Source organism: Pinus tabuliformis, chromosome 1_2 (assembly GCF_031772625.1).
Source record: "Pinus tabuliformis cultivar Carrire ecotype Pingquan chromosome 1_2, CPIR1, whole genome shotgun sequence".
Lineage (NCBI taxonomy): Eukaryota > Viridiplantae > Streptophyta > Pinopsida > Pinales > Pinaceae > Pinus > Pinus tabuliformis.
Genome location: NC_142298.1, coordinates 701,319,474 through 701,346,686, shown reverse-complemented (window position 1 = coordinate 701,346,686; position 27,213 = coordinate 701,319,474).

Here is a 27,213-nt window from a genome sequence, read left to right as displayed (position 1 = left end):
AATAGTAATAGTAAGCTGCTATGGGGCATAATAATAATAACATGGGGAGTAAATGGGAACAATAATACAATAAGGGGGTTGCACTAATAACAATAAGGGGTTACACTAGTAGTATAGGTACCTAACAACAAAGGTATAAGGATATACTTGTGGTGAAGTGGTTTCCACAAAATAAAGGTATAGACTATGATGGAATTTTTTCTCCTATTGTTATAATGACTTCAATCAGAACTATTTTAAGTCTAGTGGCATCAAAAGATTTTCATCTTGAGCAGTTAGATGTAAAGACAACCTTTCTCCATGGGGATTTGGAGGAACAAATATATATGCTGCAACCACAAAGGTATAAGGTCAAAGGGAAGGAGAAATTAGTTTGCAAATCAAAGAAGAGCTTGTGGCTTAAAACATGCTCCAAGGAAATGGCATCTAAAATTTGACATGTTTACGTTTGAACAAGATTATACTAGATGTCATTATAATCATTATGTTTATCTTAAAAAGAAAAATGATGGCATCTATATGATATTGTTATTGTATGTAGATGATATGCTTGTTGCAGGGTTTAACATTCATGAAATAAATATGCTCAAATGAAGATTGGAAAATTCATTTGCAATGAAGGATTTGGGTGCTGCAAAACAAATCTTTGGTATGAGAATAACTAGAGACAAGAAAAATCGCAAATTATCATTGTCTCAGACTAAGTACATAGAAAAAGTGTTGGAAATATTTAATATACAGAATGAAACTAGTTAGTACACCTCTGGGTAGCCATTTCAAACTAAGGAAATGTGTCCTAAGAGTCAGGAAGATAAGGATTATAAGTGTAAAGTTCCATATGCATCAATAGTTGGAAGCTTAATGTATGTAATGGTCTGCACAAGGCCTGATATTGCACATGCATTGGGAGTTGTAGGAAAGTATATGAAAAATATTAGAAAACAACATTGGATGGCAGTGAAGTGGATTCTCAAGTACTGAGAGGTACCACAAATCAAACATTATGCATTGGTGATTCAAACATTTCTCTACAGGGATATGTTGATGCAGATATGACAGGTGATAGAGATAACATGAGGAGCACCACAAGGTATGTGTTCACTGTAGGTGGAACACATGTCAATTTAGTTTCAAAATAGCAAAAAACTGTTGCAATTCAACAACGAAAGTAGAGTATGTTGTTGCTAGAGAGGCTAGTAAAGAAATGATTTGGTTACAAATGTTTATGGATGAATTGGGAAAGAAGAAGGAGATGGAAAATTTATATAGTGATAGCCAGAGTGCAGTTCATTTTGCAAATAATTCAACATTTCATTCCAAGACTAAACATATATAGCTCAATTACTATTTCATAAGATCAGTGTTGGAAGATGGAAAATTGAAGCTGGAAAATTTACACACTAGCCAGAATCCTGCAGATATGTTAACAAAAGTTGTAACCAGGGAGAAACTGAGATTCTGCTCAATTTCAATTGGTCTTCAAGTATGTTGGTGAAGATGAGAAATAGCTAGGTCCAAGTGGGGTCATTTTCCAACAAGTGAAGGAACAATGGTGTTTATATAATTAGTCTCCAAGTGGGAAATTGTTGGGTGTAGAGCTTGATTATCTTCCTGATTGTTCAAAGGTTTTTTGTTTCAACTGCATTGGATCTTTGTTCCTAATGGGGTGGCAATGTTGCCCATTTAATCGCTGTCAATGGGGGAGGGGGGGTGGGAGGCGACGATGAATTTTATGAGCCCCCCCCCCGAAGCTAAAAATAGATGAAAATTTTCCTTGTAAAATATTGTAATTTCGTAGTCAATTGTTGAAAATGCAATAAGAAAATATTAATTTAATTTTTCCATTGAATTAAATTAGGAACTAAATTGTAATTCCACATCTCATGACAACTCGTAATAGCTAACTAAGTTAATTTGACTTAGTTGGCTCAATTGATTCGAGTTTGGAGTCTAACTAGAGTCATGTAGAGTGTCTCCTAAATTTTAGGAGCCCTGGTTGAGTTTATTTTGAGTTGTGATTATTTAATTCCGTTTAACTGAGTTAAATTTAGTTAAACTAGTTCCAATTGAATGAGTAATTAGTGGGAGATCTAGTAGTGGGGTGTAACCAACAATGATCAACCATTAAACTGAAGATTAATTCATAATTAACTCATGCATGTCAGATCAAAGAAAGACCCAGTTGAGATTGGAGTTCATGGACATTGTACTATCAGATGTATAATCATCTGAATTGTATAGGTGGTGCATGCAATTAGATGAAGGCCTATGAGGATTACACAATTCATATTTGTGGAATTTCCCAATTAAATATGGGCTAATTCCCAAGGGAACTTCACAAGGAAATAGGAGCTTGGAAGGCAACATAATTGGCTAAGTATTTGCTTGAGCTTGTTTGGGAAGTAGTGAGATAGATTGAGATAGTGTAGAGGTTGCTCGGGCTTGAGAAAAACATTGTAATATTCTCATATTGTTTGATTAATGAAATATACATATGGTAGGGATTTTTGGCTATGGATTTCCCTAGAAAATTATTGTGTTATGTGTGATTGAATTGTTTCTCTTTTATGCTTCATGATTTCATCAATCGTTTATTGTTTCCATTGATGAGTAGAGTAGATTCAACTCAATTGTTTTAGCATATTACAATCTACAGTTTGAATCTACAAGGAATTTCTACATGGTATCAGAACTGAAATCACTATAGAAAAGGAGAATATGAGAATTTCTTTTGCAGGAGAAATCAAATTTATAATATCATACTTCAAAGCCAGTAGGATGTCATTCTACGTATTGAGACTCGAATATGCCCTTGAGGTTAGTTCAAACTATATTGCCTGGAAGGAACGGATGGAGGTAGTGTTGGAAGACACCATTCTTAAGGAATTTATAGACAAAGATGTTCCTAAGCCAGTGGATGCATAGGATATTGCAGAGTGGAGAAAGTGTGTGGCAAAGGCGAGAAGGATTATCCTATAAGGGGTTCGAGATCATATTGTCTCGAACCTCCACGGTAAGGAAACTCCATTTGCAATGTGGAATGCCTTGACAAACCTATTTCAAAATAGTACTGACCACAAGAAGCTAGAACTCAAGGACAAGCTAAAAAAGATCAAGATGGAGAAGGGCGACATAATACCGAAGTACTTGACCAAGTTCACCTAATGTTGGGATGAGCTTGGAAGTGTCAGTGTTATAGTTGCTGAAGTCGATCTGGTAAGCCTAGTGATTATAGGCCTTCCCAAGAGCTGGTACAGTTACCAAGACTAAGTTAATGGGAGGGAGAAGCTACGGGAGGGAGTGATTGTGGTCCGACTTGGTACAAGAAGAGATTCGACAGAACACAAAACATGGATCCTCATCCAAGCATGATGATGAGGAGAACTGTGCCTTAGATGAAAAGGTGAATAAAGGGAAGGGGAAGTCATACCATTCCAAATCACATTCCACTCAGGGCGGTAAGGACATTTCAAAGATTAAATGTGTTGAAAAATGTGCAACAAGAAATGCTAAATTTAGAATGTGCTAAAAATAGAAGTCCTAAAAATAGCATGTCTAAAAGTAGCAGTTTGGCGAGGGAGGTCATCGGCCACATTGGGTGAGAGGTGAAACTGCTAAAAATAGAAAGTTCTAAAAATAGAATTTTTGGGTCCCTTCCTATTTGTAGCAGTCCCTAATCTATATATAGGAAGTAAAATTAATTTTGGTCTTAATAGCAGTTGGAAATATTAATTAATTAATTTAGTTGAGTTAATTAGTTAAGGAAATTCGAATTTGAAGTCTTTGTGAGCATGCACATGAGTTGTCCCAATGATTAAGAAATTTATCCTTAATTTCCTCCACTTATTAAGGGAATAAGTATGAGTTCTATGATGAGAGGATCAATTGACTTAGTCAAGTCCAATTAGATTATTTTAACAAGTTGTTAAAATAATGAGATATAGTTTGTTAATGCTTGCATGCATGTGACAACTATTATTTTTAGATAACTGAATATTCTCTCATGAATAACTGATGCATGTCAGTTCAGACAGAGACCCAGTTGAGATCAGAGAAGGGACAATGTACTATTAGTTGGATGAATATTTTTCCTATAAAGGAAGCTCATCCATGATGAGGGTTTATCTCCTTCAGGTTTTTGTAGTTAGATCAGAGGTTAGTGAGTGTGTGAAGAGGCCAATTCACACATGTGACATCACTGGACCCCAAGGAAACTGCACAAGGAAATAGGAGGCTTGGAGGGCAGAGGAGAAGGTTCGTGAGAAGCCTTTGACTGTCTATGAGTAGCAGAGGGATTGTACTAAGAGATGGATAACTTCCGAGCTAAGGTTTTGTGTAATCTGGATATATTTCCACTTGTATGATAATACAGAGATGGGGTTTTAGGCTGGTGCTTTCCAGTAGTTATATCTTCTGTGCTATGTGTGTTTGATTTCTCCATATAAGTTATATATGTTCTTATTGATGTTGCTCATGGTTGATTAAGCTTCCGCTAAATTGTTTGTAGAAGTAGATCAAGTGTTTTGCTTTAGTACATTGCATTACCAGGTGATCTACAGGTGGGAAATTTCTACATGGTATCAGAGCTAGCTGATTTGCTAAAAAATTTCTAAATGATATCAAACCTAGCCAATTTGTAGGAAAAAATATACAAAATTCTACATGGTATCGGAGCATAGGTGATCAAGGAAGAACAATATACTAGAGGAGATTTCAAAGTTTTGAGTTTTGGGCCGAGAGTTTGCAGAGCAAATATGAAAATTTTTGTACAAAATTTTTAGAAACAAATAGAAGATTTGGATTCTTGCGGAAAAATACTCAAAATCAAAAAAAAAAAAATCGGCTGAATCGGAGTTCGGATGAGGGAGATATCGTTGATTTAAAATCAGCTCTTTTTCTAAATAATTTCTTGACGGTGGGAAAGTGGAAATAGATTGGTGTGCTAGCCAAGAACTTGTATGCACTTGAGGTACAAGATGCATGAAAATACTTGAGGAGAAAATAAAAGGTTAGACACTTGGTGGTTGAGAGGGAGAGTATGTTACTTCTCAACATGCAGTGCCAGAAGAAGTCTCAGACAATTGTGGAGAAGCCACGATTGATGCAACATCTTCAGGAGGTTGTGGAGTAGCCACAATAGGGGAAGCTGAGTGGAGATCGAGTATAGACATCTACTCATGCAGAGACCTCCAATAGGGGGAAACTTCGAGCTAGGTGGGCTGAGGGATCACATGCCGCCATACCTCCAGGTAGGAGGTGGGGCGATATAGAGTGATTGTCCCAAGGAGGAGGGGCAAGATACTTGAGGTACCCAATCTCTTGGATGAGACCTTGCTACAGGAGCCTCGATGTGGAGTAGCAGGAACTTACTGATTGGGTAGAGACAGATGCGGATGGAGCGGCAGAGAGAGCAACAGTGCAGGGAATCCCAAGACAACGCATAGCTAGCAGGCTGTAGCAATGTGAGAGGCATAAGTGTTTTGCACAATGCTAGGTGGCACAGAGAGGTGTGCAATGGTGCGAGATGCATGGAGATGTTGCAGTACAGCAGATGTCAGAGAGGGAGCACTTTTCAGCAGCAGGTAGAGCTTCAGAATCAAATTATGTTCCTAGCCCAACAAAGTGGTCAGTTGGGAGTGTTTTTGTTCCAACTGTTGTTGGAGCAAGTGGACCGGGTAGATGTGTTGCATGCAGAACATTCCAGAGTTACATGATCGAGTTTGAGAGGAAGCATTTCTTTTTGATAGGGAGTGTTGAAAAATGTGCAACAAGAAATGCTAAATTTAGAATGTGCTAAAAATAGAAGTCCTAAAAATAGCAGTTTGGCCAGGGAGTTCATTGGCCACATTGGGTGAGAGGTGAAACTGCTAAAAATAGAAAGTTCTAAAAATAGCATTTCTGGGTCCCTTCCTATTTATAGCAGTCCCTAGTCTATCTATAGGAAGTAAAATTAATTTTGGTCTTAACAACAGTTGGAAATATTAATTAATTAATTCAGTTGAGTTAATTAGTTAAGGAAATCCGAACTTGAAGTCTTTGTGAGCATGCACATGAGTTGTCCCATTGATTGAGGAATTTATCCTTAATTTCCTCTACTTATTGAGGGAATAAGTATGAGTTCTATAATGAGAGGATCAGTTGACTTAGTCAAGTCCAGTTAGATTATTTTAAAAAGTTGTTAAAATAATGAGATATAGTTTGTTAATGCTTGCATGCATTTGACAACTATTATTTTCAGATAACTGAGTATTCTCTCATGAATAACTGATGCATGTCAGTTCAGACAGAGACCCGGTTGAGATCAGAGAAGGGACAATGTACTATCAGTTGGATGAATATTTTTCCTATAAAGGAAGCTCATCCATGATGAGGATTTATCTCCTTCAGGTTTGTGCAGTTAGATCAGAGGTTAGTGAGTGTGTGAAGAGGCCAATTCGCACATGTGACATCACTGGACCCCAAGGAAACTGCACAAGGAAATAGGAGGCTTTGAGGGCAGAGGAGAAGGTTTGTGAGAAGCCTTTGACTATATATGAGAAACAGAGGGATTGTACTGAGAGCTGGATAGCTTCCGAGCTAAGGCTTTGTGTAATCCAGACATATTTCCACTTGTATGATAATACAAAGATGGGGTTTTAGGCTGGTGCTTTCCCCTAGTTATATCTTCTGTGTTATGTGTGTTTGATTTCTCCATATCAGTTATATGTGTTCGTATTGATGTTGCTCATGGTTGATTAAGTGTTGGGTCCCTATAATACTAGTGATTACCCCATTACTATTGTAGTTATACCCCTTATTTATATTGTTGTGCCCCTATTACCTCCATATTGTTATTTCTGTGCCCCATAGAATCCCTCTATTGTTATTTTTGTGGCTTTATATTATTATTGTTAGGTCGGCTGGATTATATTGTGACTCCTTAGACTCCTATATATAGAAAGGAGGTTTTGTCATTTGTATCATCCAAGAATTGTTCATTTATGTAATGTAAAGGAGGTTGCCCCCTCGAAGAGGCTGAATTCTAAGGCGTTGATCTTTCTTTTCTATCTTTTCTTGAGCTGGTTTCATAACATTTGGTATCAGAGCTTTGGATTCTAGGGTTTCCCTACTCCAAATAGGTCATCGTGGCATTTTCGCTATAACTTTTTTTCTGTGAAGTTTCAGAAGTTGCAAAACAAACCCATTTGAGAAGAAATCGCGCTAAACCTTGGGTCCGAATTTGAGGAGATATGCTCTGAGGAAGTTGGTCTTTTTGCGGACTCCTGAATTACATTCAAAACAGGTGACCTAGGGAAAATCGTCATAACTTTCTCTCTGGGGATCGGATTGAAATTTCGTAAGAAGGTACAGAAAGAGGACGGACAATAGTTTCTTTTATATCTTTTTCAAAACCAAAGGTCAAAAATTGTACATGTGGCACTTCATACAAGTTCACTCTTCTGGAAAGGTCTATAATGAGGTCATCTTGGGAGATTGTGCATAACTCTTTCTTGGAGAATCAAATTTGGATCAGACTGGTAGCATTGGAAAGAGGACACAGAGAGCTACTACAGGTCATAATTTAAGAACTAGATGATTGGAAAGTACAGAGATACATCAGAGGCAATATCAAGCTCCTACAAAGTGAAAAAAGGTGTGTAGATTTTTTTAAATTTTTGCTTAAGCTTGGTTTGAAAATTTATTTTGAAGGAATTCAAAGGGCATAGTAGAGCATTATTATCGGTAACTGATGCCCCGAGGAAAGAAAATGAAAACACCTAGTAAGGAACCTGAAAGCTCTAGCATGACTCATGAAGAAGAGGAAGAAATGCAACATGATATATCAAAATTACAAGACCAAGTGCAACAACTGTCCCTTGCACAAAAAGGAACAGAATCTAAGATGGATGGTTTAAAGAAAGATGTAGAAGCTAAGATGGATGGTTTAAAGAAAGGTGTAGAAGCTAAGATGGACTGTTTAAAGAAAGGCGTAGAAGCTAAGATGGATTGCATGGAAGCTAAGGTGAATGGCATGGACGCTAAAATTGATGGCATGGATGATAAGATGGAAGAATTGAAGATAAATATGAATAAGTTGCTACAAGAAATGGTCACTAAGGGTGAAAGAGTACTAAAGGAAACTCATGATGAGAACAAAAGAAATGTTAATCATGATTCCATAGACTCTAATGTTGGATCGAAGACTCACCATGTTACAAAAATCGATATGAGGAAGTTTGATGGCCAGGATCCCGCCACATGGATATTACAGATGGAGCAATTCTTCGATCTCAATAATGTGCAAAACACACAAAAGGTACGTATGGCAACTTTATATTTGGAACCAAATCAGTTTGTATGGTATCAATGGCTTTGTTCTCATAAACAATTTATCACTTGGGCAATTTTTACGGAAGAATTGATAGCACATTATGAGGATACAAAAAGCAACACTTTTTTTAGCCAATTGATAAGTCTCAAACAAAAGGGTTCAATAATGGAGCACATTGAGGAGTTCCAAAAATTGAACATAAGGGTAAAAGATATTCCAAAGGAGCATAGGATTGATGTGTTCATAGGGTCTTTAAAGGATAATATCCAACATGATGTGCACCTTTGGGAACCTGATTCATTAGAGAAGGCATTCAGGTTAGCAAGAAAAATGGAAAGCAAAATTATGGCAACTAGGAAGCATACCATTCACAACTATAAAGATGGAAGTGTTGTCCATAGTCTTCCACAACCTACAAGGTTGACACCACAACAATTGGAAGAAAAAAGAGCAAAAGGGCTTTGTTACAATTGTGATAGCAAATACACAAAAGGTCATAAGTGTGCTGAGAAGAAATTATTCTACATAGATTGTGAAGAGGAAGAAGAAAAGGAGCAAGAAAGGTCAAAAGAAGAGGATATATTCCAGGAACAAAGCCTAGATGAAGAACAAATAAATCCGACCATATCTTGTAATGCATTGGCAGGAATTACCACTCCTCAAACCATCAAGATAGAAGGACAAATCAAGAAGAAAAAGGTAATAGTGTTGATTGATTCAGGAAGCACCCACAATTTTATTCATTGTAGGGTAGCAAAAGAATTGAATTGCTTCCTATATCCAGCACCAGAGTGTCAAGTGATGATTGCAAATGGAGGAACAATAAATTGTTCTGGAAAGTGCCATAATATCAAGCTATCCATGGGAGAATATGTATTGACTAGCTCAATGCTTTCCATTCCAATGGGAGGTGCTGATGTTGTACTAGGAGTCCAATGGCTACAATCCTTGGGTACAATAGCTTTTAATTTTCAAGAACTTTTCATGAAATTTTCTGTGGAAGGAAAGGAAGTTGAATTAAGGGGTATTGCAGGGAAACCAGGAAAGATAATCAGCTCTAATGGCATGACAAAGCTTCTAAAAAAGGAGCAAAGAGGTGTAATTGCACAATTATGTTCGCTAGATGTTTCCACATTGGAATCATCTATTTCTCCAGATCTCCAAAAAGTCCTGGACAATCATTCCAAGGTATTTGAGACTCCCAAAGGTCTCCCACCTATGCGTGATCATGATCATGCTATTCATTTGATTCCAGGAAGTGTTCCTCCAAACATCAGGCCGTGGATATATGTCCAAAAAAGTGAAATTGAACGTATGGTTGCAGAAATGCTAGAGGCTGGTATAATTCAACCGAGTCAAAGTTCTTTCTCAGCTCCAGTAGTATTGGTGCACAAGAAGGATGGATCATGGTGCATGTGTCCAGATTATAGGGAGCTCAACAAGCTCACTATTAAAGATAAGTTCCCCATTCCTGTCATTGATGAATTACTGGATGAATTGCATGGATCAATTTACTTCACCAAGTTGGATCTTCGTTCGGGATATCATCAAATCAGAATGAAGATTGAAGACATTCCGAAAACGGCATTTAGAACTCATGAGGGTCATTATGAATTTTTGGTCATGCCTTTTGGCCTTACCAATGCACCTTCAACATTTCAAGGTTTGATGAATTCAATTTTCAAACCATTCCTTAGAAAATTTGTGTTGGTATTTTTTGATGATATACTAATCTATAGCAAGTCTTGGAAGGATCATGTTGAACATGTTGACAAGGTGCTACAACTATTGGAGGAGAAACAATTATATGCAAAAAGATCCAAATGTTTCTTTGGAGTCCAGGAGGTGGAATATTTGGGTCATATTGTATCTCATGAAGGATTTAAGGTAGACCCTAGCAAAATTAAAGCCATTAAGGAATGGAAAATCCCCACATCCATAAAGCATCTGCGAGGATTTCTTGGGTTGACAGGGTATTATCGCAAGTTCGTTAAGAATTATGGGAGAATAGCAGCACCTCTAACAACATTATTGAAGAAAGATTCATTTTCATGGACTCCGGAAGCAACAAAGGCCTTTAAACATCTTAAAGAGGCAATGTGCCAAGCACCGGTCTTAGCTACACCGGACTTCACAAAAACCTTTATTGTGGAATGTGATGCTTCAGGAAATGGAATTGGTGCTGTTCTAATGCAAGATGAAAGACCCATTGCTTTTGAAAGTCGTCCAATCAAGGGAAAGTTTTTAAGCAAAGCTATTTATGAGAAGGAAATGTTGGCAATACTCCATGCACTTAAGAAATGGCGACCCTACCTAATGGGAAGACACTTCAAGGTAAAAACGGTTCATGATAGCCTTAAATACTTTTTAGAACAAAGATTATCCTCTGAAGAGCAAAAAAAGTGGGTCACAAAGATGATGGGTTATGACTTTGAAATCATCTACAAAAAAGGGAAGCAAAATGTGGTGGCAGATGCACTCTCAAGAAAGGATGAGGATATGGAAGCATTGTTGTGTGCCATTTCTATTATCCAACCAGATTGGATAAACGAAGCAAAGGAGGAATGGAAGAATGATGAAGAAGTGTGGGCACTTATTCGAAAGCTACAACAAGATTCCAGTACTTCTGATACATTTAGCTGGAAAAATGATTCGTTATGGTACAAAGATCGCTTATACCTCTGTAAGAATTCCCAACTAAAACAAAATATTCTTATGGAATTGCACACTTCTCCCTTAGGAGGGCACTCAGGATTTTTAAAAACTTACCACAAGGTTAAGAAGGAATTTTTTTGGGATGGCCTTAAATCAAATATTCAAAAGTTTGTGGTAGAATGTTTGGTTTGCCAACAAAATAAAGTTGAAACAATTAAGACAACGGGTCTATTACAACCTTTATCCATTCCAAGCCAACGTTGGGAGGAGGTTTCAATGGATTTTATCACAGGTTTACCCAAGTCTGAGGGAAAGAGTGTCATCATGGTGGTAGTTGACAAACTTACCAAGTATGCACACTTTTGTGCATTATCACATCCATTTAAAGCCAGTACAGTTTCTACTGCATTTATGGAAACAGTTCAAAAGCTACATGGAAACCCAAAGATTATTGTAAGTGACAGAGATCCCATTTTCACTGGAAATTTGTGGACATAATTATTTTCTTGTCTTGGTACTCAGTTAGCTCATAGCTCATCTTATCATCCTCAATCTGATGGGCAAACTGAGATAGTAAACAAATGTTTGGAAGGATATCTTCGTTGCTTTGTATCTGATAAACAGACACAATGGGTCAAATGGCTCTGGCTGAATGGTGGTATAACACTTCCTTCCATACAACAACAAAAATGACCCCATTTATGGCACTTTATGGGTACCAACCACCATCAATCACATCATATTTAAGAGAAAATTCTAAGGTTCAGGCAGTGGAACATCACATCGAACATCAACAACAAGTCCTCCAACTCTTAAAGGATAACCTCGTGTTGGCACAAAATAGAATGAAACAACATGCAGATCAACATCGCAGTGAAAGAAGTTTTGATGTAGGTGATTGGGTATTCCTACGGCTACAACCATATAAGCAAATATCCCTAAAGTAAGCTAAGAAGGATAATAAATTATCACAAAAGTATTATGGTCCGTACAAGGTGTTGGAAAATATTGGTACTATGGCATACAAATTGGAGCTTCCTGTAGCTTCTCGATTGCACCCAGTTTTCCATGTTTCATGTTTAAAGAAGGTTATAGGCGACAAGCTCCTAGTTCAAACAATATTGCCAGAACTTGACGAGGAAGGAAAAATTATATTGGAACCAGAAGCAGTCACAGAAACAAGAACTCGACAGCTACGAAATCGATCAATTTCAGAGTATCTTATCAAGTGGAAGAACTTATCCGCTGAAGATTCCACATGGGAGGATGAGAATTTTATGCAGAAGTATCCAGAACTGCTCAAGTGTCGAGGACAACACTTTTTTGAAGGAGAGGGGCATGTTGGGTCCCTATAATACTAGTGATTACCCCATTACTGTTGTAGTTATACCCCTTATTTATATTGTTGTGCCCCTATTACCCCCATATTGTTATTTCTGTGCCCCATAGAATCCCTCTATTGTTATTTTTGTGGCTTTATATTATTATTGTTAGGTCGGCTAGATTATATTGTGACTCCTTAGACTCCTATATATAGAAAGGAGGTTTTGTCATTTGTATCATCCAAGAATTGTTCATTTATGTAATGTAAAGGAGGTTTCCCCCTCGAAGAGGCTGAATTCTAAGGCGTTGATCTTTCTTTTCTATATTTTCGTGAGCTGGTTTCATAACATTAAGCTTCTGCTAAGTTGTTTGTAGAAGTAGATCAAGTGTTTTTCTTTAGTACATTGCATTACCAGGTGATCTACAGGTGGGAAATTTCTACATGGTATCAGAGCTAGCTGATTTGTAGAAAAAGTTCTACATGATATCAAATCTAGCTGATTTGTAGGAAAAAATCTACAAAATTCTACAAAATGTTTTCACTGTCACGAGCTGGGACACTATGCCATAGTGTCTGCACAAGAAGGCCAGTAAGAAGCACTCAAGAGGAGCGGAAAGTGAAGCACTTGCTTCACAATTTGAATAGGATTTCACCCTCATCACTTTCATGGTGACACTGGTGATGGGTAGTGTGTGGTACCTGAATAGTGGAGCCTCATTCCATATGACCAACAGGAAAGAGTTCTTTAGTGACTTGGAGGAGAAGGCCCTCTAGAAGCACAACGAGATGGGAGATGATGGGAGGTATAGCACGATCCACATCGATACTGCTACCTTTTAGAGGGATTCTGGTTCTCCTCTCACATTGAAAGATGTAATGTATGTTCCGGGTTTGAAGAAGAATTTGGTTTCAGTTGCCATCTTGGAGGACCATGGCTATGATGTGATATTTAGCAAAGGGAAAGGATTTGCTTCATCACATAGCCTCAGGGCAGGTGAAGTGGATCGGGGTTTGGGTGAAGAACCTCTACAAATTGGATGTAGGAGACTGCACTGCTTTGAGAAGAAAAGAAGAGAAGGTGTAGAGTTGAGACATCAGTGAGTTGTGGCATAGAATATTGGGTCACTTGCACCACAAAGCTTCGAAGATCACGCAAACAGTTTCTACAGGACTTCCCAAGGGTACACTAGAGAAGAGAGACACATGCAAAGGGTGTACATTAGGGAAGTACACCAAATCTTCCTTTCATGATAAAGATAGTCGAGTGCAAGTGATCCTCGATATATTTCACTCAGATGTGTGTGGACCGTTCTCGACAACATCCACGACCAAGCACAGGTATTATGTAATATTTTTTGATGATTTTTATCGTAAAAGATAGTTAAAGCTTCCAGAAGTGATAACAATGGAGAATATGTGTCGAATGAATTCAAGAACTTCTATGCATTAGAAGGAATTTGATGAGAGTTAATATAAACTCATAAACCACATCAGAATGGCATGGATGAAAGGAAGAACCTCAGTATTGTGGGAGTGACGTGGGCAATGTTACATGATCAGGGCCTACCGTTGCACTTGTGGGTTGAAGCATGCAACACAACTATTTCTTTGTAGAACAAAAGCTCTCATCGAATTCTCAAGATGAGTACACTAGAATAATATTTTTCATGTAAGAAAATAGATGTGGAAAAAGCTAGAGCCAAAGGCTGAGTTGGGCATATTTGTGGGGTACACTAATACACCTCACAACTATCAGGTGTACCTACCATCCAACATGATGACAATGATTCATAGAGATGTGAAGTTTGATGAAGAGAAGGCCATGAAATGTTCCATTGAGAGGGAGATTCAGTTACATGCAACTGGGGATCTTTTAGCTCCAAAGGAGGAACCTCAAGATGATGTGGAGAAACCACATGTAGAGGATCAGAGAGTGGAAGCACCCACTCATGTAAATACTTCTAGAGATGGAAGGAAGCACACCAAAGAGGCCGACAGATTGATGCATGATGCTAGAGATAATGCAGGAGAAATCACATCACAACGCAAGTAGAGAACGTCACTAGATTGGTACACTGGTTACATGGCTCTCATGAGCGGGAGTGTAGAGGTTGAGCCATCCTTATTTGAGGAAGCAGTGAAACAACTAGTATGGGTTGATTCCATGGTTGAGGAGTGCGACTCCATTATCAGAAATGGTGTTTGGGAAGTGGTACCAAGACCAGTAGACAAGTCAGTGGTGAGTTCCACATGGATTTACAAGGAAAATAAAGCAGCATATGGCAGTGTGGAACAACACAAGACTAGATTTTTGGACAGAGAATTATGTCAAGTGGAGGGAATTGATTATGATGAGACCTTTTCTCTAGTAGTAAGGTAATATTCAATCAGATCTTGTTAAACACACATGGACAACAAGAGAGATATGAAAGATAAAACATGCAATACAATTTTTATTAACAATTGATATACATTTATAGTACATTGTTGTGACCGTTGGGTTTCACATCCCAAGGTCTCTTGGACTACTTAGTCTATTCAGTTTCCACACTAACCCATTTAGGATTAGGTGTCCAACATTCCCCCCCTTAATCCGAAGTGTTATGTATGAGTCCAAGAAGAGAGCTGTAATACAAAATGTGCAAAAAATGCATGGCAGCACTAGGCTGAATGTGCTCTATGAAATGTTGGTATAAAGGGCGGTGGTTTAAGGATGACCACCAACATTGGAACACTTAGTGTAGTTCCCAGAACTCTTCCAAAACTAGTAAGAATCTGGAGTCTTCTGCTAGAGGAAGTGATCCTATTGTTTTAAAGAGGGAAACCTTCATCCATAAAAGGGAGGTCTCACCCCGCATAAAAGGTAAAACTTCAACCTGAAAAGGGAAGTCTCAAACTGTGATGGTTTAAGGATGACCAACAACTCTGGAATGCTTAAAGCAATTCCTGGAACTCTTCCAAAACTGGCAAGAAGCTGGAGTCATTCGCTAGAGGAAGTGTTCTCAATTTTGTTCCTAGAATTCTTCCAAAATTAGCAAGAAGCTGAAGTCTTCTGCTAGAGGAAGTGTCCCAGATTGCCAACTGAAGGCATGTTCAGGGGCATCTTTGTTTCTGGCTACAACTCTGAAACTGGTGTGGCAGGTTGTGGCTCAGGCTCGCTTGATGTGGCTTTGAAGCTTGTAGATGACCATCATTTCCCCCCTGTCAGATACAAGGTGAGATGATGGAGAAAGCTCAACTGCAAGACTGTTCAATACTCTAGAACAAGTTCTGACATGTGATTGGAATATCTTCTTGGCTGTTGATGCCCATTGCCAAGAAGTGATCCATCCAAGATGAATCTTTGTTCTTGCAGGACGTTTGTTTCTGAAGCATCTGTGTGAAGAATGACTGGTTTTATGACAGTGATTACATGGATGAATATCAAAACAATGATCTTTCAGATGGCCAACTCGGTCACAGTGTTGGCATTTTACAATCTGTGGTTGTTGTTGTTGTTGTGGAAGAGGAGTAGAATCTAGAACAACTGGAGGTGAACTGTCATGAGGAGCAGGTGAACTATCATGAATGAATCCAGCACTCTGAAACTGAATGGGCTTTGAGTAGTCTGGAATATGAAAGGACAAGTCCTTGTCATATCCAAGACCAGTTCTGTGCTTGTTGTGGACAAGCTGTTCCCAAGGTTTGATGATGGGCTTGGGAAGTGCAGACTGAGTTTCTGCATCTGCATGTACAACTACTGCTTTATCTGAATGAATTGTAACATTATTGTCTTGCTGTTTATGGGAGTCTGTTTCAATCTTCTGAACAGAAACAGGTTCAGAATGATGACTCCACTGTTGTAATTCTTCTTGTTGTAGTTGAGATTCAAGCTGCAAAAAATCAATCTTTTCCTGTGCATTTTGTAGACATGTCTGAATTTCTGAGAGAAAATCCTTGCTGATTTTGACTGTATTATCCATAGTATAGAGTATTAGATTTTCCACTAACTCTAATATTGCACCAATTGGAGCTATTTTTAACCTCAAAAAATAGTAAAACAATGAGGAAAAGATGGACACCAATTGATCTTTTATATAAACTTATGGCAACAACTTCAAATCAATCAGCTTGCAATAGATTCAACACACAAAGAATGGTGATATCCAAAAAACAGACTCCTCATTCAAAAATGAATTTTCTTCAATTCACCTGAGAATTTAACTTCCAACAAAGCTACAAGCAATTTAGGCCTCAAAAAGATATTTTCCTGTACCAGCCTTGAATGCAAGGGAACTTGTCCTGGCAACAACTTTAATCTAGTTCAATAACAATCTCTGATATGAACAACCTTTGAGAAAATACACCAATTCGATCTACAAAGGATAGTCTTGGCTTGAAACAATTTCCACTGAACTCCTAAATAATGCCAAATTGCTGCAACTTTAAAGAATATAAACAGTCCCCAATTCTTATGAACATTGAACTCTGTCATTCCCAAAAATCCCCCAGCATAATCATTTTCAAAGCAGAAATGATGGCTATTAAAAGACAAAACCCTTGTGGATTATCTTCTTTTCGAATGCAAGTACTGAAATTAATAAAATAATTATTTGAAGTACCTACATCAACACTTCTTCAGATATATCCAAATCACGAGACAAACGAACTGCTGAAGGTTCACACACCTTCTTGCTCAACTGGTTGGAAGGATTCCCTCAATATAAAATTTACGATGAGCAAATGCGAAGTTTATTTGGGATTGGTTTTGGTTCTGCTTTTTACATTGCAATCCACAACAACATGGAAAAATTCACAATTGATTATGTAACAATTGTAGACATGCAAAATTTCAAACAAATTAACTAAACTAAGGATCAGTACACCACAAGAATAGATCCTCAACCCCCCTTAACTATTTATTTACTTCAATTTACTAGGAGAAGCATGAAACACGTCCACTACACTGCAGAAAGTGTCCTAATCCAACCAATATTCAAAAGGCATGGAAACCAGCCCATTCTCAAAGGCTTCATAGCGTTATTACGATGCTTCAACATTATGCCTTGTTTGCGATGTTGTTAGAAAGCCAATCCAAACCTTCATACAGTCCTTCACTAGAAGTAGCACAGGTACTCTAGATATACCAATGACATTGACGCAAATAATGCAGACCAAGCTTATCAGTTATCTCAACAGCATTCATTGCATTGGGAAGATCCTGCTTGTTTGCAAATACGAGGAGAACAACATCTCGCAACTCATCCTCATTCAGCATATAACTGGACCATTCTATATACCATATCGCCTCTTTTTTTTTTTCCTTTTAAACAAGAGCTCAACGCACATATAAAGTCAACAAAATTCCGCTGCGCTAAAGATCTTCACCAACTCATTGAAAATGAGGGTAGCCTAACAGCGTGGTATATATATATCCCAGTAACAAAATTCTGTTGCGCTTTGATACTCATTACATACAAAATGCGCTTTGATACTCATTACATACAAGATGCACTAAGAACATCAAACACTATTCATATACTGTGAACAGAACTTTGCTGTGCAGATCTTTTACTAAACATTATATACAAATAACTGTTATCGAAATTATATGCATGTCGAAATTTAAATTTCAATACATGTCAACAGGCCAGACCACCATATGTCGGCCAGACCATCGTATTTCAGGCCAGACGATCGAACTTGCGGCGTAGCTGAGGCTGTCACCAGTACTAACCACTGGGCTAGCAAAATATAGACCCGTAGACTGCAACTGGTATCCCTGTCGTCTCTTGGATTCAAAAAACTCGATCCAACTCCCTGCCGTCCCTCTCACCCTTGTTCGCAGCTCAGCTCAAGCATTTCTGTATTGTGCAATGGTAAGATATGGTGTTTTGTAGACGATGGAGACCAAATGCAATATTTCGGTTAAAAATCTAGGAGTCACGGGATTCGATCATAGAACTGCACCACTGGTGGATCTGGCGAGGCCACGACATGTCATTGTTAAAGAAGAAACGACACTGATGTCGACGTCAGTGGAAGGCGGCCTTCAGAAGCCGGATGAAAAATCTGGAATTATATCAGGTGAGGGTGAACATTATCCTGTTGTGGAAGCTAGAGATTTCCCAGTATTGATCGATTTTGAGAAAATATGCCCTCGGGACCATGATGGCGATCTTAAGATCAGAATTAGAATAGAAGATCCGAATTATATGAAGAAAAGATTATTGGAATGGGTTCACGCGGTTGGGGCGTATGCTCGTTTGCTCCAAGGTCATATCAACAACAACGTTAAACAACGTTCAACACACAGCCACAATTTTCAATTGAATCCGCACTGACATAGTATGCAACAGGCGTAGTTACCAGGTCAGAGATGTTTATGTCAGAGACATTTATGAATCAGTGAGAGAGATGAACAGTCAGAGACGTTTTATGAATCAGTGAGAGAGCTGAACAGTCAGACAGAGGGGCAGGCTAGCAGCGTTGAGGTTACATGGAGTAGGCCAACGTTCAGAAATAAAACGCATATGACAGACAGGGCCAGCCAATAAAAATTACAGACATGGCCGCACTAAAATTATCATGAAATGCCTATGGACAGAGAGCGCAGGTAAAAAATATGGCAGACAGACATCTCAGAACCGCTTGGACAGCGCTGGCAGTGTCAGGAGCAGCTAAAATTTAGCTGAAGAAATATTCATGAGAAAATATTCCTGAGATGCAGAATTGATGGCAGAAATGACTTGCACAAAAAAGGCCATACAACAAATGGCTCAAATTAATTATGCAGGGCAGGAATACGCCTGCTCTGATACCATGTTAAACACACATGGACAACAAGAGAGATATGAAAGATAAAACATGTAATACAATTTTTATTAACAATTGATATACATTTATAGTACATTGTTGTGACCGTTGGGTTTCACATCCCAAGGTCTCTTGGACTACTTAGTCTATTCAGCTTCCACACTAACCCATTTAGGATTAGGTGTCCAACAGATCTATTCTAGCACTATTAGTGCAAATGGGATGGAAGATACATCAGATGGATGTGAAGACAAAATTCCCCCATGGTATGATTGAGGAAGAGGTGTATATTGAGTAGCCAAAAGGATTTGATACCTTCAACATAGATTCACATGTGTGCAAACTCAAGCGATCATTGAATGGAGTAAAACAAGCACCTAGTGCTTGGTACACCAGGATGGAAATATATTTATGATCCAGGTGGATATTGGTGGCCACCCACCAATTCCACTTTGACCCCACCATTGTTTCTTTCAGTTTTTCAATTCCTTAATTGTAGCACGGTTTACTATTTTTAGTAGTTTTTCGAGTCCTGAACTTCCGGAGCTGTTTTGAGGCCATAAACAAAGTTTTTTGGAAAAATCCCAGAGCTTTATTCCTCGTATAGATCTTTCTAATGAGGTATTGTGCGCATCAAACGAAGATCGTATGCCAAAGTTACGACCCAGGGAAGTTGATGTGCCAATTTACCCAAAATGGGGTCCATGGTTTGGCACTTCATCTCCTAGGGTTAGGTTTTTGGATGTTTAGGGTTTTCCATTGTTTCTAAACAATAAATATGCCTTCAAGCCTCATTGTAAGACAGTTCAAAGGCATGTAGCTGCCACATCTCTCCTCAGAGATAAGCTACCATCGCCTGAGCTAGTTTATTTCCATTTCTGTTTGTAAGCATATTTCAGTGTTTTACATTAATGAAATGAAGTATTATTTCTTCTGCATCTATGTATTTATGGTTATGTCTGTAATTTGTTGCGTTCCTATTTAAATTCGGATCAATTTCATCAGGCTGCGCTTCACCAAAAGTGAAGCAAATGCAAATCTTTACCATATTGTGGTTGAAGATAGATTGTCGATTATAGTATTATATGTCGATGATTTGATTCTAGTAGGTGATGAGAGATTGATAAAATCTTGCAAAGATGATATTGCAAGAGAATTCATGATGAAGGACCTGGGTTTCATGCATTACTTTCTTGGTATGGAAGAGTGACAAGGAGATAAGGAATTGTTTGTCTCTCAGGGAAAGTATGCCAATGAGATACTGAAGAAGTTGCACATGGAGAACAACAAACCCATGGAGACTCCTCTAGTAGGTAATTGGAGGAAGGAAGACGCTACTTCAGGTGAAGTAGTTGAGGATACTATTTATAGATAGCTTGTGGGTTCAATTATGTATTTGGTGAACACACGACTGAACATGAGTTTTGTACTTAACCAGCTTAGTCAAGCTATGGTTAAGCCAACCAAACTCTATTAGAAGGAAACTAAACATGTGTTGAGGTACCTCAGAAGCACCACTCAGTTTGGTATTTGGTATAGATGGATAGAGCGAGTGAAGCTTCAAGGCTTCAAAGATGCAGATTGGGCAGGGAGTCAATCTGACAAGAAGAGCACATTAGGGGGAATTTTCAATATTGGGTCAACAACAATTTCTTGGTACAAAAGGAAGCAAAGCTCAGTTCCACCCTGTTCAACAGAAGCAGAGTACATGGTTGTTAGTCAAGAATATTGTGAAGCTATCTGGATGAGGAAGATCTTGGTTGGGTTCTTTGGTCAACAAATAGATCCTATAGTGATTTACTATGACAATCAGAGTTTTATCAAACTCTATGAGAATCCAGTTTTTCATGATCGGTCCGACCATATTGACATCTGGTATCACCATCTACGAGATTGTGTGTACAGGAGAATCATGTTGTTGGAGTACATTCCTATAGAGGAGAAGGATGCATATATTTTGACAAAGGCATTGTCAAGATACAAATTCAAGTTTCATAGAGGGAGGATCGAGGTAGCATATAATCCCTTTCTTGTTGAGAGGGAGTGTTGAAAATGCAACAAGAAAATTCTAATTTAATTTTGTCCTTGAATTAAATTGTAATTCCACATATCATGAAAATTTGTAATAGTTAACTAAGTTAATTTCACTTAGTTGGCTTAGTTAATTTGAGGTGGGAGTCTAACTAGAGTCATGTAGAGTGTCTCCTACTTTTTAGGAGCCCTGGTTGAGTTTATTTTGAGTTGTAATTATTTAATTCAATTTAACTGAGTTAAATTCAGTTAAACTAGTTCCAACTGATGGAGGAATTAGTGGGAGATCCAATAATGGGGTGTAACTAGCACTGATCAACCAATAAACTGAATATTCACTCATAATTAACTCATGCATGTTAGATTAGAGAAATATCCAGTTGAGATTAGAGTTTAGGGACAATGTACTATCAATTGTATAATCATCTGAATTGTACAGGTTCTGCATGCAATCATAGGAAGGCCTATGAGGATTGCACAATTCATATTTGTGGAATTTCCCAATTAAATATGAGCTAATTCCCAAGGGAACTACGCAAGGAAATATGAGCTTTGTAGGAAGAAAAATTGGCTAATTATTGGATTGAGCTTGTCTAGGAAGCAGTGAGATAGATTGAGATAATGCAGAGGTTGCTTGGGCTTGAGAAAAACATTGTAATCGTCTCATATTTTCTGACTAATGTAATATATAGATAGCAGGGGGTTTTAGTTGTGGCTTTCCCAAAAAAATTATTGTGTTATGTGTGATTGAATTATTTCTCTTTTATGCTTCGTGATTTCATCGATCGTTTATTGTTTCCATCGATGAGTAGAGTAGATTCAAGTCAACTATTTTAACATATTACAATCTGTAATTTGAATCTACAAGGAATTTCTACATCAATCTTGGCCGTTCATTAGACAAATTATTTGATAGTATAAGTTATGTTAATTTAGGGTTTTTTGCCCTAGAAGGTGACCCTCAGTTTATATGAGGGAATTGTATTGCAGTTGTGTATTATTATTATGAGAGAGAGAGAGGAGGATATGTGAGAGTGAAGAGGAAATTACAACGGATTTGTCGTAATTTGTACCTCTTCATTTTGCTGGATAATATAGAAGGAAGGAATGACTGTTTTTCCATGGACGTAGCCCAAATTGGGTGAACCACGTATATCTGTGTCTCTCTTGTTCTATGCATTTATGTATTAATGTTTCACAATACCTTATGGGTTTCATTGCTCTGTTAGTTAATTTATAACATTTTGCAAGTCCAATAAACTTCATCATATTGTGAATCTCATTAATTTATAGGAAAACCAACCTTTCTCCTCATCTCCCTCTGATTCTAGAGAAACTTCCTCAACAACTTCAAATCATTTGACTATTGAGCATTATGAATACACTGTGGACATACATGCTACTCTTCTTTTCAAACGCTTACACATGAATTTCATCTTTTGGTTAGCATTAATTAATAGATTGTTGGTTTTTCCTTTGTGCTAATTACAATACCTTGTCCCAGCTCCACCAATATTCCACGAAATACTTCCTGAAAGTAAAGTGTCTTAAAAGGATGGAATATGACTATGGAATTCCAATGTCCTCTATAGAATCTTACAAGAGAAATTACTCCATCAACCAAACCTTAATAAATGAACAATATTCAAGTTGCACGAGCAGGGTCAAGAGTTCCTTTAGAGTCATTCACAAATTCCGTCGACATGATTTGTTCATAGGGATGATTTATCTTGATCCTTTGAAACTAAGTAGCTTGGCCTCTTCAAAATAATTCTAGAAATAACAATAATTTGTCCTTTACAAGGACAATCTTCATTTCTGAAAATGACTTGGCCTTCACAAGTGAATTTTGGTCTCCAAAAGTGATGAGGAACTCAACATCCTCTTCACTGTAAACTCATGAATTCCCTTTCCGCTGCCATGTTAACAAAATTGAACTCAACCCTTATGCATGATCATCATAACACAATGATAAACATCAAAACCTGAATTCTTTTGCTTTCAAATCCGAATCATGGATCTGGTGGAGTGGGTCTGCATTCAATCATCAATATGCCCTAACAGTTCATGACACTTGAAACAAGTGCATCCAATGTCCATTGTGCCTCAACAAGTGACCTCAAAAGGTATGCTTCAAATATAACAACGTCTATAGCCAATACTCCAAGGTTCTCCTTCTTCAAACAATGGTAAGAGCATTTGAATAACCTCTTCAAAGAATTATCATTTGAAACTTCTATCCATCATTTATGAGGAACAACAATTTTGTATTGTCAAGGGTTTGAGGCCTCTTGGTCTGCAACCTAGTTTTCCCAACTCTTGAGGCCTTTTGACCATCCTGCAATTAGGGTTGAGGCCCATTAGAGAAATTTTTAGGTCAAAAATGGGTCTCAAAATAAAAATGTACAAAAAATATCAACTTTATAAGAACCAATAGGATTTAAGACGATGATGTCAACCATGGGGGATGATTCACCATTTTTGGAGTAAAAAAGAAGGATAAAAAATAAAAATAAATAAAAAAACCACTTTTTCAACTCATATTTTCAACTTATCTCCCTACAATTTTACTCAAAATTTGAGTGGGATCACTCATTGGATGCGAAATTTTTTTCCTCATCCAAGGAGTACCCGTGTTGCATACTTTCGATGGACCTTGCTACATGAAAAATGAGAAATACATGAAAAATGTGATTGCAAACACTTTTTTCATGTATTTATCATTTTTTGTGTAGTAGGGTCAATCAAAAGTATGCAACATGGGTACTCTTTGGATTAGGATTTAGATTCTGCATCCAAAAAGTGCTCCTACTTGAAATATGAGTAAAACCGTATGGAGATAAGTTGAAAATATTAGTTGAAAAAGAAATTTTTTCTTTTTTACCTCTAAAATTTTGATGATGTAATATAATATTATTTTATTATTTCCACTATTATTTTATAATATTCCTTAGGAGGCCCATTTTATTCCTCAAAAGTTCTATAATGATTCAACTGTAAACTAGGGCATAAACATAGTCATAAATTTTAAGTCAATACATTTAAATTTGGAGCTCAGATAGAGTCAAATAAATCTAGGTCATAAACAAATTCAAGTCAACAGGGCTTGGACAAGGACTTTGGTCCTCCTTTCAGAGCTTGAATTAGGGCTTCAACCCTCCTTTAAACTTGGTCCAAACTTCATTCTATTCAAGCATAGCTTGACCCTCATAGGGAAGACTGTTAAAATTGGAAACCAGGGAAAAACTTCATGCAGGTCATCTTATTCATGGCTAATAATATTTTTATTAGATTCCTCTCGTCGAGAGGTGTAGGATTGATATAAAGATCATCCAATTCCGATAAGTATTCATGGAGATATGAATTTATTTTGATTATGGAATTATTATCAAGCCGACCTACAACTCATGTAGGCTCAGAAGCCCAACAGTCGCATCTATTCACCCACCAACGTTGTGTATAAATATAAGAGGACTTTTCCTCATTTAGACTCACTCATCTCATCACATCTCTCTCTCTCTACTGCACAGATATGAGTCTCTTCTCTACTGCGCTGAAATGGGTCTCTCTCTCTCACACATGTGAAGCCGGAAGCTGTTGAATTTGAAGCTGCAACTACAGAAGTAAAGATTGACTTGCGTGGCCTAGAAGATCTCCTCTTTGGAACTGCGCTGTAGGTTCATCTGAACCTCCTTTGAAAGTCGCAACTTTTGGTGGTGGAATGAAGTCAATCCGACGAACGGTTTGCAAGATATCGACTGCCCTAGTTTGAAGCCGGAAACTACTGAATTTGAACTGCTGAATTATTGAAGATAAAAGAAGATTTGATCAAAGGGTTTCCCCACACATTGTGGGGTTTGTCCTTGGCTAGCCACCACATCTTGTGTCTCTTATCTTGGCTTGTTTTCTGTCGATCGTTTAATGTTCTATCTGCACTTTACTTTATGTACATGTGATTGCTAATCGGTGGAATATAATAAGAAAAAGAAGTAAACTGTTATAAGCATAGAACATACCATAAATTAACAAAGACATACTAGGCATACATAGAAGAAACTTCTCCTGCAACGTTTAGCCTTTTTCAAACAAGTAGCTCAGATTTCTGCAAGTCTCTTTAATGGTTTCTCTTTAGCCCAGGCTCTGATTCCATGTTGATTTTACATGATTTCCTAGTTTGATAATTACTTTATATTGATTCTTTAATCAATTCATCTCATGTCACATTCATCATTAAGCAATTATACATAGAAAATACCAAAAATAAAACAATAATGAAAATAACATCATGAAGAGACAACCAAACATAAGAGACACAATTTTTTACCTTGGGAAAACACTAACTAGGGAAAAACACAACCACCTTTTCTTAGAGAAATTGTCTAATTTATCAAGAGACACAATCTGATTTTCTAGTCAAATAAAGTGAAATCGACCAGCAAACAAGCTGAGGTCAAACCTAGTCAAATAGATATATTTTAGGTCCCTTGTTATATATGTTCAACTCAGGTCAAATAGGTTGAATTTCATCCTCTCGCAATTGTCTCAGAAACCCTAGTCAACTATGGTCAAACCACCTTAGGCATGCGGTTAAACAACCTTTGATTTTTGGTCAAACTATGACTTAGACTTGCAGTCAAACATTCTTTAAAATTTAGTCAAATTACTCCACATAGAACTCAATCAAATTGCTGGTCAACATGAGTCAAAGGTTGGTCAAACTTTGCTCGTCAGACTTGGTCAAACATCGATTTGCTTCTTGCCTCTCTCCTTGCACACGTGAACATAAATTGGAAGACGTTGAGGTGATACGAATTGGATGCAAGTGAAGAGGATGAATGGTAATATATAGTGGATGAATGAGCCCACATAGGTGTGTCTTTAGGGTTGGCTGACTTGTACTTTTAGAGGCAAAAATTTTATTTTCGAAAATTTTATTTTCCCTCTTTTGGAGTAGGCTTGATTTCAAATTCATATTTTGTTGGGCATGGAATCCCCTGACGACATGTTTTAGGGCTCAAAGCATAAGTTTTGACTTGATATTGTTGTAAAGACTCTGCGAATTGCAGGCATGGAGCGCGAAATGTATCTTAGAGTCATAGGGTTGTCCGCCCTAAGTTTTTAGTGTAATGTTGGCCTACCCATGGTCCGCAAACCATGGGATTGTATAAATAGAGTGAGGCTCTAAGTTGTAAAAACAATAAATAGAATCGAATAGATGATGAGCATGAAAGGTCTTAAGGATTAAGTAGAAGTGCGAAGTGTGTCTTGGGTCGTAGAGTAGGAAAAATCTCTACAACTGAGTGTGCAGAGGCTTAGTAGAGTCCGCAGCTGAGTGCGCGGACCCCTGTAGTTGAGTGCGCAGGGCGAAGTCAAGTCTGTAACTGAAGGAAGAGAATAACAAAGAGAAGTTTTATCTTAGTTCCTTGTATATGTTCTTGGGTTATTATTTGTTGGATATGAATTGCAATTATACTGTTTATTTACTGTGCGTAGTTGAATGAATTGTGAATATTGTTAAGTATAACTGAAAGTATACAAATAAGCTAAGTTAATCAACTAATATTGGATTACTAGTAAGGACTTGGGTAATAATAGTGCTTAGCTCCCCAGTAGGGTTGCATGAAGGAAACATCTCAGGCTTCTAGGTATGGGTAAGTGCACGTAGCGACGTGCACATAGGGTCGAACCACGGACAACTTGAACTCATTAGACATCTCCAGGGTGCATAAACCTGGTTCTAGCACCCTCCCATACTACTTCAGGCGAGACCTCAGTCCGCGCTCCACGAAATGTTGCCAAAAGGGCCAGTAGTACTAGGATTTGTTTGGCTAAATCACCTTTGAACTTGGGTCAGGCCTCACTAAGCCAACAAATGGTTCCGTTGCCGGGACCTGGATCTGCATAAGAGATTTCTGATGCCATGTCACTAGAATCTCACAAGAAAAGAAATTGAAAAGTGGTTGGACAAAAAGATTCACGAGTTTGCAGTGCAGGAAAATAGGAATAAGCGAGTATTGAAAGAATAGTGGTTAGAGCGCTACGTGAATACGGAAATCCACAAAATTTTCTTTACATCCTTCCCTTTTGAGTTGTACAA